At 44.2% G+C, this 16,905-nt stretch overlaps 2 non-coding genes across 2 annotated transcripts; both read right to left on the reverse strand.

Moving 5' to 3' along the window:
- Positions 1 to 2,551: 2,551 nt before the first annotated feature.
- On the reverse strand, positions 2,552 to 2,633 carry trnaf-aaa (transfer RNA phenylalanine (anticodon AAA)). The gene has a single exon. It is a non-coding gene; the product is annotated as a tRNA-Phe (tRNA).
- A 7,673-nt stretch (positions 2,634 to 10,306) lies between these two features.
- Positions 10,307 to 10,388, reverse strand: trnas-gcu (transfer RNA serine (anticodon GCU)). Its single transcript has one exon. It is a non-coding gene; the product is annotated as a tRNA-Ser (tRNA).
- Positions 10,389 to 16,905: the final 6,517 nt, after the last annotated feature.

Consider the following 16,905-nt stretch of genomic DNA (forward strand, 5'->3'; position numbering starts at 1 on the left):
GTTTGGTGCGAGTGAAGTTTTATTTAATCTCTGAGCCATACTGATTCTTATGGAAGCCAGTTTCCGCCAGGGAGTAAAAAAAAAACACACTATGGTATTCTCTCCGATGCAGTGCAGTTAAAAACATATCTCTGATGCTGTTCCTAAATGAATATCGTTTATGACCATCAGACGCTTTATGCTCCTTTTCTTTTTTCCAGTGGATTGAACAGGGAGAGGCATTTCATGATGTACTTTTCACTGATGAAACAACAGTGGCTCTGGAACAGTTTTCAACCATGTCGTTTTATAAAAAGGGAAGATATGTGAACAAGCAAAACCCAAAACAAACATGTATGCCATACGGCGTACGCATTACTGAAGCTAAAAGTTTAGCCTTTGTCACTAATGTAACCACTAAATAAAGACATATAGAAATCCCTACGTTACAGACTGTATATGGCTGGTATTGGTAGTTTAAAGAAAAAATACACACCAGTATTCCACTTTCACAGAAAAGGTTAAAAGACTATCACTTTTCACAAAGTATATAATCCTAATATGGTCAGAAGGAGCACGTACAAACGTTTCCCAAATAACAACATGTAAGACTTTGATGCTTAAAATGTTTAGGGAGAAATGGAATACTGGTGTGTTTTTTCTTTAAACTACCTAGACCAGCAATATACAGTGCAGTTTACATACAGTAATATGTTTATGTTCCTAAATTAATATCGTTTATGAGCATGTGAAAGGCATGGTGAATCGGAGATTCTCAAGAATTACTTTGTATGATTGGAAACGAATGCGTGATCGGATCAACTAAATGCTGTGGTGTTACTTTTTGTCAATGAAAAAATAAACTCTTTTCGTTTACAAAGATGGTTACAAAGAATGTGGACCAGGGTAATATTTTGAGCTTACAGCTTGTCCAAGGTCATTCATTATTAATACTATTAGTAATATCTTCGGTAAAGACTTTGATGCATAAAATATTCCTGCATAATTAAAATATTTATAATAAAGGTGGTAGGTTGTGTACTTTTGTCCAAAAGAACAATCTTGCTTTTATAAAAGATACCGCCTTTTTAATGTTTAATGATTAACATGCTGTAATACACTGTTTAAATTTAAAAGTCTAAAGAGTATACAACTTAAATTCTTAATTGAATAAAGATTGTCCCTCAGCAGTGATTCGAAACTGACGTTTTCTGGTGACAGCTCAAATGCTGTACAGGAGAGGTTAACCTTTATTAGCTCCACCTAGCGGTTTTACAAGGTGATTCCGGATACTATTAACATAATCTAATTTGCATACGTTATGATGCGGTTTATTGTGACACGCCCACCATGTTATACCGCAGCATACCCCGCTTGTTTTGAATGGCTGCATCTGTATATTCCCTTTTAATCAAATTCTAAAAGTATGCTTGTTGCCTCCGGTATCACGTTAGTTAAAGACTTCGATGCTTAAAATGTTTAGGGAGAAATGGAATACTGGTGTGTATTTTTTCTTTAAAGTACCGAGACCAGCCATATACTGTATGTTTATGTTCCAAAATTAATATCGTTCATGGCCTTCACACGCATTACAGTATGCTCCTATTCTTTTTATGCTCAGCTACTAAGATTTCCCTTCAGTGGTAAAATTCCATATAAATATTCAATACTAAAACAGGCACAGTAAAGACATTTAAATCTTTCTACGACCGACCAACGCACCACGAGTGCCCCTGTCGGTCAACCAATCACGTACCGCAGTATATTGCGTCATCGCGCGTCACGATCCGCGAGGCCGTAGCCAATTACCTCCGGTACGTGTCAGTGCCGCGCACTTTGAATGGCTGCATCTGTAGTCCACATGAAAGGTAGAAATATTCTCTTGTCTGTCTCTTGTTTGTATATAACTGAATGTCCCTGACAATGTACTATTAGTTTTAATTTAAGAATGGCATTTGTGTTAAAATATGCCAGATAAGTTTATGTAACTGCTCATGCGACACTCAGTTGTAATTAGTCAAAAAATAAACTTGAAGAACAGCTGCAGGTTTGAATCTGAACATGTATCAGATTGCAGCGCCTTTTACTTCCATTGATAAATGATAGAGATTCGAAGAGAGATCCTTCAGACCAGCAAGCAAACCCATGGCTATTTCGGTTTTCTATCTAGGCAACGTCGGTGTCTGCAATAGCATAAATGAAAGCGTTATGCAATTTCTGCGGCTACATTTGTTGCACTTCATGTGCAGTGAGAGTGTTTCTCACACCAAATAAAAAGTCAACAATTAGCGATCAGGCCTTCTCCTCAGTTAATACACTGAAACCCTTTGATGTTAACAGTTCTTTACAGGCGTGCTTTACAAGAACCTATCGTGTCGGTTCTTTCAGCTTTATTAGGTTTTCAAAGGCATAAGTAGAACACCGGTCGTGCGAACACAAAACGTGTCGTTATCTGAAGAATTGATTTCCATGGCACAGGGTCCAAGCGATTTAGCGTTTTTATAGTACCAGAAAAAGGGGAAGCGGCACTTTGCCTTTGCTGCGCAGGCATACGGTGACGTACGGCAGACGCCGTAGTCGGCAGGATTCAAAACTGCGCGGGGAGTCCCCAACAGATTTTTAGTCTATCGCCTTAACCACTCGGCTACGACTACAGCAAGCGCTGCTGCCGCTGCATTGCATTCCTCCTACAATCTAACATGGAGTGCGAGGTGGCTGCGGAAACCTTTTCAAAGTCGCTCTCTGTTCAAAAAAAATGTTTGACAAAATACATGCCGGCAGACAGATACGCCTCAGAGGGTTTAAGGGCAGCTTCACGTTCGAATGATCAAGTCTCCCCGTCCGGATGTCAAAATGCAACTTTGGCAGACAGATAAAACATCAACAAATGAGAAATGTGGACAAGGATTTTACAAGCTGCACCACACTGCACTTTGAAAAGCTTTTACATTAGTGTTAGACGCGGGAATTGCCTTTGATTTACGCGCTTACGAAAGCCCTCAGCTCCTGAAGTTGAATATAATGCCGTTACGTGTCGAAGCAGTATTTTACGTCATCCTACCACTGCAACACGGGGCATATATGGAAATGAGCACACGCTACGAATCGTCTCAATCACTACCTAGAGATGTAAGGCGCATTGAAGGGTGCACCCCCATCGTTAATCGTTGCGCGTTTGTGAAAGGAAAGCTCTTGAGCAGTCTTTGAAACAGTTCGGATGAAACACTTGATTGCTTCCATGTGCATCTGGAATTGATTTCTTATTTTCATTTCACGCCGCCCAAAGCATTTCTAAAACAGCAGATTCGCGTTTGGGAATGCGTCCTGCTGTACAAATAAAACTGGTCTACGGGTCTGAAACCTGCTCCACGGAAAACACTTTTGTTGCGCTTTTGATTGTACTGTATAACGTCTAGAGGAATCACAAACTATTTGAGAGGCCATCATTCCAGGGGGAACTGACAAAGTCTATCTCTAAACACCTAGCGCAGTTTCTCGAGAGACTGTCAAAAATTGCTTTCTCCGTTTGCGTTGCAAGTAAGTGAAAGAGCAGTCTTAACCCAGAGCCACTTGGGAGCAGTGGCACGTAAATACTGTTCAATTCAATTCAATTCAATTCAAGGTGCTTTATTAGCATGACCGATGGGTACAATCAGTGTTGCCAAAGCAAATAAAATAATACAATTAACATAGAACAAAACATAAAATAAAATCTACAGACATATTACAGACATTTACAACAGAGACATGTCATAAAATATTTACATATACTGTAAACATATTGAGCATTATTGGGAGACAGGCTCACTGTTCCTCAGGCTGTGACAGGAGATCACATACTGGGCTGCCAGTTCAACTGAGTTCCCTCCTCCCTCTCCCAGTAGGATTGGGACCCGTTGTGATCTGGCAGGTGTGGGATCTCTGGGACTAGATTTCTGAATTTAGAGAAGGATGTTTCTCTAATCCCAGAGTATCTGTCACAGTGCAGTAGGAAGTGCATCTCTGCCTCTATTTCTCCTCGCTGGCAGTGGGAGCACAGCCCGTCCTCTTTGGGCAGCCAGGTCTGCCTGTGTCGCCCAGTTTCTATTGCCAGGCTGTGGTCACTGAGCCTTTACTTCCTCAGGGTCTGATTCTTTTTGTTGTTTCTTATCTTGGTCAAATATTCGGCTTGTGTGTATTGCCTGTTTAGGGTTCTGTAGCATTGCAGTTTATGTTGTGTTTGTGTGTGTGTGTCCCAGTGTGTGAGATATTGCTGTTTGGTCTGTGATGTGGTTGAGTCTGAGTTGTGGTGCTCTAGCAGTGCTGTCCTGATGCTGGTTAGTGTCAGTGTGGCTTGTGTCAGTGAGCCTCGGGACCAGCTGGCTCAGGGGGCTCTGTTTTGGGCTCAGCTCTTGGCTCAGCAGGGCTTTGTGGTGGTATGAATTTTGGTCACTGTTTTTTAGGTGTAGCCAATACTTTAATAATCTTTTTTGTATGTTTATCAATAGTGGGTACTGGCCTAATTCGGCCCTGCATCCGTTGTTAGGTGTTTTTCTCTGCACATGGAGGATGTTTCTACAGATCTCCATGTGCAGAGTTTCTGTGGGGTGTTTGTCCCATTGAGTGTACTCCTGGACTGTGAGGGGGGCCCACACTTCACTGCCGTATAGGGCAATGGGTTGGATTACACTTTTAAATATTTGGAGCCAGATTCTTGTTGGTGGGTTGATGTTGAAGAGCCTCCTTCTTATTGCGTAGAATGCCCTGAGTGCCTTCTCCCTCAGTGCCTTCACTGCCAGGTCAAAACTCCCAGATGAGCTGATGGTGAGACCGAGATATGTGTAGCTGGATGTATGCTCCAATGTGTTGCTGTTGAGTGTGAATTTGTTCCTGTTTCCCTGAGGTCTGGCTTTCTTCTGGAAAACCATAACTCTGGTCTTGTCCAGATTGACTGTCAGTGCCCAGGTCTGACAGTACTGCTCTAGCAGTGCCTGATTCTGCTGCAGCCTCTGTTCTGTGGGCGACAGCAGGACCAGGTCATCTGCATAGAGAAGGAACATGATTTCTGTGTCATGTAGTGTGAGACCAGGAGCTGCAGACTTTTCCAACATTCCTGCTAATTCGTTGATATAGATATTGAACAGTGTTGGGCTCAGGCTGCAGCCCTGTCTCACCCCACGGCATTGGGTGGAGAATTTGGTCCTTTTGTTTCCAATTTTCACTGCACATTTGCTCTCTGAATACATTGATTTAATAATGTCGTACACATTGCCTCCTATGCCACTTTGGAGTAGTTTATAAAACAATCTTTCATGCCAAATCAAGTCAAATGCTTTTTTGAAATCGACAAAGCAGGCAAAAATTTTTCCTTTGTGTTTTTGGTGGACGTGTTTGTCTATCAGTGTGTGTAGGGTGTAAATGTGATCAGATGTGCGGTGATCTGGTAAGAAGCCAATCTGACTCTTACTCAGGACATTGTGTTCGGTAAGGAAGGCCACTATTCGTGTATTTAGGATACTGCAGAATACCTTCCCCAGGTTACTGTTCACACAGATGCCCCGATAGTTGTTGGGATAGAGTCTATCTCCACTCTTATAGATGGGCGTGATCAGTCCTTGGTCCCAGGCCTCGGGGAAACATCCGGCTGTCATGATAAGATTGAGGAGTTTGAGCAGGGCTTGTTGCAACTTTGGGCTGCTGTGTCTCAGCATCTCATTTATGACTCCATCTTGGCCACAGGCTTTGCGTGGTCTGAGGGCCTGGAGTTTGTCTAGTAGCTCCTGCTCAGTGATAGGGGAGTCTAAGGGGTTTTGGTTGTCTTTGATAGCCAATTCAAAAATTTCGAGTTTTTCATAAATGGTGTTTTAGTCTGATTGATTTGTATTTGGGAGCCTTTGATAGTGATTTTCAAAGTATGTTTGCCAGATTGTTCCATTTTGGATGGCCAATTCTTCTGGTTTTGATTTGTTTAAATTGTTCCACTTCTCCCAGAAACAGTTCTGATTTAGTGTCTCCTCAATTTCTGCAAGTTGTTTGTTTATGTATGTGTTTCTTTTCTTTTTCAGCGTGTGTTTGTAAAGTTTTACCGTATCACAGTAGCTGAGGTTTAGTTTTGTGTTGTGTGTTTGTCTGTGTTTTTGATTTGAGAGTTTTCGTAGTGCATTTCTGATGTTTTTGCACTCCCTATCAAACCACTTTTCTTTTGCTTTTGTTTTTTGGTAGTTTTTTGATTTAGTTGTTTTTAGTTTAGATTTTGATGCCAGTTTGTGAAATAGGTGATTTAGTTTTTGTGTGGCCAAGTTTATGCCTAATTTGTTGGATTGATACGGAGTGTTTAGGAATGTGAATTTCTTCATCGCCCAGTACAGTTTGGTATCTGTCTAGGCTGTTTGTGTCCCATCTGTACGCCTGGTTGAGGTCATACAGCTGGCTGGGCTGTGTCAGTGTGTCTCTGTGCTGGTGTGCTCTCTTCATGTAGAGTGTGATCTGGCTATGGTCGGAGAGGAGTTTGTGGCCTGATAGTGAAGGCACTGATACAGAAGGGGTCCAGGTCGGTGATGGCGTAGTCCACCACACTGCTGCCCAGAGCTGAGCTGAAGGTGAACCTGCCTAGAGAGTCCCCTCTAGTGCTGCCTTTGACGATGTACAGGCACAGCCCTTGACAGCTGGAGCAGCTCGCACCGGTGCTGTTGACCGTGGTGTCATGGCTGCACCTGTGTGAGGTGACTGGTGTGTGGTACAGAGGGGATTGTCCGAATACATGAGTGTTTCCCTGTGTGTTAGTAAAGTCTGCCAGTGTGCCTGTTTGTGCATTGAGGTCACCACAGAGCAGCACGTTTCCCTGGCCCTGGAAATGACCGATCTCCGTGTGGAGACTGGGGAGAATTCCCCCACTGTAGTAAGGGGATTCTGAGGGTGGGATGTAGACAGCACACAGAAAAACCTCATTTTCTGTACATATGGTATTTCTTTTGATTTTAAGCCAAACTTGTGACTCTTCTCTCTTAACTAATTGTATGGAGTGACTGAGCTCCACTCTGTACCACACAATGATCCCCCCAGAGTCTCTGCCCCGGGTGATTTGTTTTTTTTTGACAAAGGGCACCATGATCTCCTTGTAGCCGGGGGGACAGTGGGTAGCCAAGTCTCCCTGACACCATGTCTCCTGTAGGATCATGATGTCTGTCTCCTTTACATTCTTCATAAAGTCAGGATCAGTGTTCTTCAGCCCAAATGCTGACAAGCCCAGACCCTAAATGTTCCATATACTTATCGTTAGAGATCTCATTGTTATCGTTTGAATTATCTTTGCAGTTTGTTTTTGCTTTCTGGAACTGTAACAAATTTGTGTCGGACACTTACATCATCAACAAAAACAGTATTGTCTGTCGCTGTGGGTGGTGGTAGTTTAGCTCATAAGCCGGGTGCAGATGAGGTTCAGGAGCTGCCAGATTTCTCCCAGCTCCAAACCGCTCGGGACTGCTGGTCTGGCCAGGGCTGCGGCGTAGCTGTGCAGGAGGGGCTCGGTCCAGCTCTGCTGTTGTGCTGGGTGGGGGTTTGTGGATTGGCCTGGTTCAGCTGCTGGTCTGGCTGAGGGGCATGGGGTGAGGCGCTGGTTCTGGTCCCGTTCGGTCGTTGGTCTGGGTTGGAGGGCTGTAGGATGGGGCTGGTTCTGTTCTTTGTGGGTTGAGCTGGTCTGGGGTGGGGGTGTGGGTGTTGGGGTGTTCCTCTGGTAGTCCTGCTGTTTCTCTCTGGGGTGCTGTTTGGGTGTCTGCCCAGTGTGGTGTCTTTCAGAGTTTTTGTGAAGAGTCCGATGGTCTGTTTTTTGAGGTGTTTATGGTCATGTAGATGCTGTGATCCAAGGGTGGGGTGATGGGCCAGGTGGACGTTTGGGAGCAGGGCACAGCACTGTGAGATCTCAGCTTTGATTCTCTGGATGGTGTGGTGCTGCTCATCCTGTCTTGACAGCAGGGTGGAGATGACAATTGGGCGCGAGGGAACTCCTGTATGGCCCTCTCTGCCACTCTCCTAATGGACTGGGCCACCTGCTCCCTCCAGGTCCTCAGATCGTTGGTGCCGGTGTGGATGATGATGTGCCGTGGGGCTCCCAGGACAGACCTGGACAGCAGCTGCAGGGCCTTCTCTGTCGTCGGACACCAGAGCTTTGCTGTTTGTAGTCCCGGGAAGAGCCTGTGCTCATCAATGTACTTCCCGTTGGAGTCAATGAGAAGGGCTACTTCCGTGCATCTGCCTCTGGTGTCTGGTGTGCTGCCAGGCGGGGGGCTGCATGGGGGGTGCAGTGTGTGAGGTGGAGGTGTTGGGTGGGGCCGTCTCTGGGACTGGGTGTGTGTGTGGGTCACCCTGAGTGTTTGGCAAGGTGGATGTGCTTTTGGGGAGTGATGTTGTGAGTGGATCTGGGATGCCGGGGGGTGCAGTGGGTGTGGTGTTTGCTACGGTGGGGGTATTGGGTAAGTGGGAGTTGGTGGTGGAGGTTGTAGGGATGTCAGGTTGTGTGGGGGTCGGTGTGTCTTTGCGGGTTGGGGGTGGGTGTTGTGTGTTGTGTGTTCTGGGCCTCAGGGCTGTTCTGTTGCAGTCGGGGCTGCAGTGGGAAGTAGTGAGTTTCCTCAGCTGTTCTTTGAGGGTCTTGCTTGTCCTCTCCGCGAGCTGCACCTCCTCTCTCAGCTCTGCTACTTCCGACTGCAGCTTACTGTTGTCCTGCAGCAACTCTTCCATCTGTGCCCTGAGCTGTTTGTTGGAGGTTTTGCATTCGTTCCTGTGTTTGTTAACCTCGTCTCTTAGCTGTTGTGCTGTCTGCCCCTCTGTGAGTCTCCCCAGCATCAGTTCCTTGGACTCAGTGAAGTCCAGCTCCAGAGCAGAGAGTTTCTCTCTCAGGAGGCGGGCTGTGCTGTGGTCATAGGGGGGTTGGTGTGGGCCGTGTGTGTCTGGGTGGTGTGATTCAGTGTTGCCTAGGGCTACACTCTTGCTGATCTGTTCTGTAGCTGTGGCTGTGTTCATGGGCTCAGAGTCAGGTGGAGCTGAACTCTCCGGTGTGGTAGGCATCAGGCTACTGGGTCTCTCTCCTGTTTCTGGGGGAGGTTTCTCCAGGTCAGCCTGTGATTTCAGGTCCGTGAACTTTTCCTCAAATAGCTCCAGAGCAGCCTCACTGCCCTTTATCATCACTGTACCATTGTGGTAAGTGTTGACGGTCAGGACAGTGTCTTCTAGCTCGCTGTCACCCCCTATGGAGATTTGCCTGCCTTTGCTGATGCCCCTTCTCGTGGTGTTTGTATATGTCTTGCACACAGCTGTGTGCCAGGCATTTGGGTGCTCAGTAAAGAAGAGCAGGTTTTAATGTGTTTTTCTCCTGCCTGGCAGTAGTCAGCGATAAGGGTCTCTGGATTTTCCTTCATCCATGTGTCTTTGTACTGTTTCCTGGTCTTAACGGTTTTCGCGTCCTCAGGGTATTGGAGTACTGTGCTGAGAGGGCAGGGCTGGTCCAGTGGGGCTGTCTTCTGCTCTGTACTCATCTTGCTTCTTTTAAATACAATTGGCCCAGGTGAGGCTAGGGCGTTTTGAATACAATCAGCCCCACTGTTGCTTGGGAACAGGTTCTTCAACTTTGGCCTTTTGAGTTTAATGGGCCCAAGTGGTATTTGGTTTAGTTTAAACTTTAAGGTAACTTTTTCTAAAGACTTTTTTTTTACTTTTATTTAGTAAATCAGTTCAATTTTAGAGGCCTCTTCAAATAAGGAGAAGAAAGATCAGGGCTTACCAGTTGTTTTTCATGCTTATGGCTGAGTTCTTGGCTTCTCTTGATGCTGCTTGTATTTTCCCTTTCCTTCTTGTTTCCTTTGGTGTACTTTTTATTTCTTTCTTGTCTTCTTATTCTATTTCCTTGTTTTAATTGTTCCTTTTTTCTGTTTGCTCCTCTTCATTTCTTGAAGATTTTTCTCTTTGAAGTTTTTCCTCAGGTCCTTTATCTTCAGGTGTAGCTGTGTCTTATAGTTGGTCTTCAGATTTTCAGATGTTTGCTTTGTTGTTTTTTTTTCAATGATAATTTCAATGATTTTTCTTTACTTCTTTGGTTTTCTTTAGTTTTTGTTAGATGTTGCCTTATTCCTAGACTATTTGTTCAGTTACAGAAAACAATAAAATCTCAAAGAAATTAGGAGCTCAACTTCTGAGCTGCCTCTCTCTCTCTCAGTAAATACTGTTACTGTCACTGCTCGATACCGATGTTAGCCTACTATACCATCTTCAGCCACAGCTAGAAAATGTACTGCTCTAGTACCGGAGCAAAAGAAAGCAAGGCCAACTTTGAATGGGCACATGTGTCAAATGCTGAATGTGACAAGGATGGGATTCAAACCCATGCATGCAAAGCCCAATGAATTAGCAGTCCATTGCCTTAACCACTTGGCCACCTCGTCAAGGAAACTGGGCTGTCCGTACATGTGTTGGCGTGCTCCAGATGATCTTTTTTTTTTCCCTTGTACTCGAAGGGTCATTTTTCTGTTCCACATGCGATTTCAACATTTTCTTTGGGAGATATCAAGCCACCAAGCCACTGCTGTGCTTCAGTGGCCGGTGTGGAGTTCAGTGGCCCTGTTGTACACGGAAAGCACATTGAGCTCCTTGGACATGAAAAGTTCCAGATAAAAGCCATTTGTCATCCTTTCTCTTGGTGTCGATGTTGCTTTTGTATGTAAAGGTGGCAACTTGCTCAGCGAGCAGGCGGAGCGCGCACCGAATGCAGATGTCTCAGAGTGGTGTGTCCAAGTAGTTGTAAAAGGACAGCACTCCAGGGGTGCTGTGGCTTAGTTGGTTAAAGTGCCTGCCTAGTAAACAGGAGATCCTGGGTCCGAATCCCAGCGGTGCCTTTTTTTTCTGTCTTCTCGTACAGAACTGGTCATTATGGACAACCTCCTACGGCTAGACTTAATTCAATGCAAGTATTCATTTCCTGTCTTGAACGACTTTTTTTTAAATGGATGCAACTTGCAAAAGATGAAATACAAACCTTGCTAATCTGCGCTCGTGGCTGGCAAAAAAAAGTCAGCAATGTTTTCTCATTAACCTTAACCCTGCGAATGGAGAATAGTTAAATGACCAAGTCTATGCAGCTTAATCGGTCCGCACATCGGGCTCTTAGGGTGGTGAATCACGCTCACCCCAGTCCTTAATCTTTTAAAGAGGATAAAAAATTGAACCTAGCCGCCACATCTCATACATTCTGTTCAGTGATATAAAGGTAACATCTATCCTCGCTCCAGAGAAAATCACACGTTTAGGGCATTTTTTTTTTCACTTTACCATGAGTCGGGCTCGGCTGCACAGAGGCGAGAGCAGAGCAATGAGGTCACGGGGACAGGGTAGTCACACACTGGCGGTTTAAACACGCGGAAGATCACTGAGGGATCTATATGGACCCTCCGTGCGCCATCAGTCCGCACTCTGGACTCTGAATCCTGCCATCTGAGTTTAGATCTTGGCTGAACCTGAGCCGCAGTTCCTTCTTAAAACGTAATCTGGTGAGCGTTTTATAGAATCGTTCTTGTATGGATTCAGAACTAGCAATACATCAGGAACGAACCGGTCTTCTTCCTGTCTAAAGAGTGTGACCTGCTTGGACCCGCAGTCGCTTTTCTCATGTGCACAAACTCTCACTAGTAAGCCAGAACTAACTAGCTGGTCTTCAGAGAGCCTACTACCAGAGCGTCGCAGCAGGAATCTCTCCCACTTCCCTCATGCCAAACCAGCACTGCCTGACACTAGGCCAGAGAATGCTGATTGGACACAGCAACAAGCCTGCCACTGTTTCTTTGTGTCCACGGGAGATCTGAATCCACACAGATTGGATGAGTATTCAATATTCTGAGTTACAGCTCGAGAATTCAATTGTTACCTCAACCCCAGTTGATATCAGTTTAATTCCTATGAGTGATGTACTTGCTTTTGAGTATCTAGTGTAGAAACTGAAATCAAAGCTCATTAACGAAATGGTATAAATGAATGGTATACTCAATGTATGTCCCTCTTGGTTTGTAACTCTTCGTGATCGAATATATACCTTTTGTATTCTGCTAACCCTCACTATAAGATCTGTTATGTTTATATACACATTTTATGCCTTAATAAATGTATTGTTGTGTAATAGTATCCGTGTGTGTGTGTGTTATCCCGCAAGGTTGGTTTTCTAATAGCCATCAAAGAATCATTTTGTGACTTACTGCTACAATTAATAATTGTCCCTGTAATGCACAAAACCCCTACATTTATTGGTGCCTCATGAGAGGATGCCTACAAACTCAAACTCAGTGACTGACTACAGAAAGTGATAAATAGCACTAAAGTATCTGCCAACGTGCACTAGAACAGTCCAGAATGCTGGTTCTGCTGGCGATCCTCTCCTGGGTCCCTGCTCTGGACATCCCTTCCCCCGCCTCTCTGGGCAGACCAGACACCCGCATTGCAGCTCTTCACCACTACCGTATTTTTTTATTTATTTTACCTTATACGGCATCCAAAGTTTCATCTAAATGCTCAGAATACCCCATTTCTGGTACCAAAATTTGTAGCCTGGCAAAGAACACACCGTACTACAATGAATTTAAATGGGGATTTTTTAATTCTGGATCTGCATGAAATCATAAAAATGAGGGGTTGTATTATTTTCTGTTACAGAACTTAGGTTGGATGCAGTATAACCTTTAACTCAAAAGCTTCACATAGATATACCTGGAGATATACACACACCAGGATGCACAAAGAGCGACTATAGCTCTTTGTTATTATATATACTATAATAACAAAGACAAAGCAAAAAATATGGTAGTGGCAATTTCCTCTTTGATCTCGCCTAATCCAAGATGCACAGAACATCAGTCTTATTTGAACATGCTCTTTGCATTCACATCATGTGTAGCCACAGACCACGCTCAACTGTACGATGTCCACTCCCACAATTACTGGCGTGCTGATGTCACTCATACGTGCATGTCTTAAAGAGACAGCTACCAATTTCAGTGTCAGATTTCAAATATCCCCTCCATAACCACCTGGTTACACAGTCATCGCTCAGAATCCCCAGTAAGATTCTCCCCAATTCAGTTTTGCAGTGCTTTAGCTCTTTCAAAGGGTTGGGCTTTGCTAGTCGCATTCCTAGGTTCATCACAGCATTTGAAAATATTCACCAATGTGTTGGCTGGGAATCAAACCTGGGTCAACTGCTTGGAAGGCAGCTTTGCTCACCACTATACCACCAACGTACACAACCAGAAGCCATGGAGCACACCATCAGAGAATGCTCACGATATCGGAAGCTGTCTCTGGGACGTGCTGATTCCACATATTGTGAATAAATCATGATATTGTTAGTAACTGTAGCTAGACGTTCAAATGAGTTTCATGGCCAGATGGACTGTTTCCTCGAGTGGTATAGTATTGCAGTGAGACAGCACGATGCCTGCAAGACTATGTCACGCTAAACGCCACAGATTATGATTGTCCATTTGTGTCAGTCGTCCTGCAGCTACAGGAAGAGAGACACAAACATGCTGCAATGCTTTCAGGACATTAGGATTTGTTTGTGCAACATCCGAGAAGAGTACTTGTGGCTTCAATGTGAACTGTACGTGCCTGCCCCCTTTCATCTGTAGTGCATGAATTCCTCCCGGCATGCACCGGGGTAAAGTTTGATAACGATTTTGGCATGCCAGTAGCGTTTTCACGAAACCTCCTAGGGTTACGAGAACACTTGCTTTGTGTATAAAGTACATTGTGACTGTTTTCACAGCCTTCACTTTGTCGTTTTTATGACATTTTTTTTGACAACTCACTAATATTCTCTTGTCCATATCAACACAATGGAAACACAGAACGCCTTCAAACCAGATGCATTTTAAAGAAGACCCCCTTATTTCAGTATATTACCTGTAGTGCTATAGTCAAAAAATCATTAAAAAATAAAGAAAAGTTCACAACACAAAACAAAGCTGGGAAAGGTCAGAGGACCGGCCTAGTATGTGAAACACTTAGCTGCAGCATTGTGGGTGTTGTGCTTAAAAAGAAATTGAGTCATGAAGAAGACCCCACTATCCCAGTGTATTGCATGTCTCATGGTGCCAATATAAAACAAAAAGGTTTCACAAGCCAAAGCAAGGCTTGGAAAGGTCAGAGGACCTGCTTAGTGTGTAAAACACTTACTTGCAGCATTGTGGGTGCTGTGGTTTGAATGCTATTGTCTTCTGAACAGCATTCCCCTATCCCAGTGCATAGTGCCACATTAAATAAAAGCACGAGAAAAAGAGATTCAGAACGCAAAGCTGTGTCAGCCTCCTGTGTAAAAAATCGGTTGGTACATCATGGGAGCTGTTTTTAATATGCTGCTGAGTAAAGAATATTCTTAATTTTCCTGCTGTCAGCAGTATTGTGTATATAGTTGACCCTTACCTGAATGAAAACAGGATACAAACAAAGGGTTTCAGAAATCAAACAAAGCTTTGGTCCCATGCTTACAGTCTGGGGAATTGGAGACTGCACTGTTCTGCTTCCTATGGTGATATACAGGTTTTTCGCACAAAACCGTATTGAGCAGTCTTTCTCACATTGTGAACGTGTGTATAGAGTGGTCCACCAGGTTACAGTTAGTGCGTAATTATGCATCATTGAAAAACCGGAGGTTTAAAAAAAGATAATTGGCTCACTGATAGTTTGATGTAGAGAGTGTGAAAATTTTCATAAGTCATAGTCTTTAAAATGCATTTGGTTTGAAGGCGTTCTGTGTTTCCATTGCGAAGATATGGAGAAAAGAATTTTCGTGCGTGCTCAAAAAAATAGCTTAAAAATGACAAACAGATGGAGCCATTCAAAGTGCGCGGCACAGACACGTACAGCGGGTAATTGCCTACGTCCTTGCAAATTGTGACACACGATGACGCGCAATACTGTGGTACGTGATTGGTAGACCGAAAGGGGCACTCGTGGTGCATTGGTCGGTCGTAGAAAGAACAGTTATTTATGGGGGTGGGTGGGTCTTTCACAGAGGCTCAGGACAAATCCCCCGCCTGAAAGTCTACTGTGTGCGTTCAGACAGTCACAGGTCAAGAGCCAGGCAGGAGGACAATGGACAGAAGAGCCAACGAACTAAAAATAAAAGAACGAATATGAAAAAGCCACCATCTTTTTCTTTTTGACATTTTCCGACTTTCATGCAAGCCAGGACAAAGTTGCTCGTAGCTACTTGTGGATTCAAATACTCTATCGAGTGCTTTGATGAGTTTTTGCAATTTGATTGTCGTCCTGTCGTCCTGTTTCTGTTTTTTTTTTCAATCTAGTGATGGAAAGCATGAGGGAAATGATGGAGCAATCAATAACCGCTCCGGAAAAATGGCCGAAAGAAATGGCCCGTCACTAAGGACATTTGTGAAGCAGAGGAGTGACATCACCACAAAGGCGACATATTCTGCTGATCGTTTTGGTGAATAATGATTGAGGCGCGTTAAGAGAAAGGTAGCTGTGTCAGCATGCGTAGGCTGCAAAGGATCAAGCAAAGGTTTACTCCATGCTGAAAAGAGAAGAAAAGAAGCACCACATTTCGGCTGTGGAGCCTTCTGCGCCATCTTCTTTAGCGGTGATGATGTTTACATTGGAAAAGCTGAGACATGCGTCCCCGGGTGGGCTTGAACCACCAACCTTTCGGTTAACAGTCAAACGCGCTAACCGATTGCGCCACAGAGACTGATGGCCTTTTGTGCTCCCTACATTTGCAGGTTTATGGTCAAAGAAAACAATCACTTGCGCTTCTTGCAGCCGGCGATATTTTTCCACTGACAACCAAGAAATGGATTTCATCTTTCACAAGCTGTATGGATTTCTTCAAAAACAAGTTCTTCCAGAAAGGAAATTAATTCTTGTATTAAACTGAACCAAGCTGTGCATGTTTGTCTGAAATGATACATTCGGCACAACAAGACACAGAGAGAGGCACCGCTGGTATCCAGACCCAGGATCGCCTGCTTTCCAGGCAGGCACTTTAAGCCACTAGGAAACAGCGCCAGCGGAGCACCGCGCTTTTACAGACACTTGGACACATCTGCGTTCGGTGTGCACTTAACCTGCTCTCTGAGCCCCTTGCCTCCGTCCCATTTAATAGCAGAACTGACACCAAGAGAAATGATGAGAAATGGCATTTATCTGGCACTTTTCATGTCCAAGGAGCTCAATGCCCTTGACACCTCCCCAAGGCGACAGAGCTGGGCATTCTTTGGCGACACCGTTTTTTCTTTTGTTTTATTTCTATACTTATTGATAGAAAAAAAACGATATGTCATGTACTGTAAGGGAAATGTCTCTTTTCATGGGGAAAGCTAGCACCAGCAAATGTTGTGTTTAGAAGTGATTGAACATGACACGTGACCTAATTTACCGGAGCAAAAGCTCACCCAGCAAGCCCTGCTTTACTTCTACAGGAGAGAAGTAGAGTCTGCAAGATGTTCAGCTGGGGAGCTACGTTAACATGCCTCGGCTGCAAAGGAACAAGTAATAGGTTTATTGCATGCTGAAAAGAGAAGAAAGGAAACACAACGTTTCGGCCGTGAGGTCTTCTCACACCTGAAGAAGCCTCACACCTGTAAAAGGCTCCATGGTTTTCTTTCTTCTCTTTTCAACATGGAATACACCTATTGTCTGCAAGATGTGACAATTTCACGGTGTTTTGGAAGTAAACGTTTTTTCTTTGAATTCAAAATCAATCTGAATTTCAGCACGACACATCAACACTTTTTCTGTTTTAAGGAGATGATATTTTAAACCTGTTAAAAATAGTAGGAAACACAAGTTTCTTGCTTTGAAAATTTAGATGGGGAAGTGTACTACTAGTAGCAGTGTAGAGCTCTCTGTGGTGGAGTGCAAGTGCGTGTCACGTGGGCCAGTGGCGTAATGGATAAC

The sequence above is a fragment of the Atractosteus spatula genome, unplaced genomic scaffold (assembly GCF_055471065.1).
Source record: "Atractosteus spatula isolate fAtrSpa1 unplaced genomic scaffold, fAtrSpa1.hap1 Scaffold_125, whole genome shotgun sequence".
Taxonomy (NCBI): Eukaryota; Metazoa; Chordata; class Actinopteri; order Semionotiformes; family Lepisosteidae; genus Atractosteus; species Atractosteus spatula.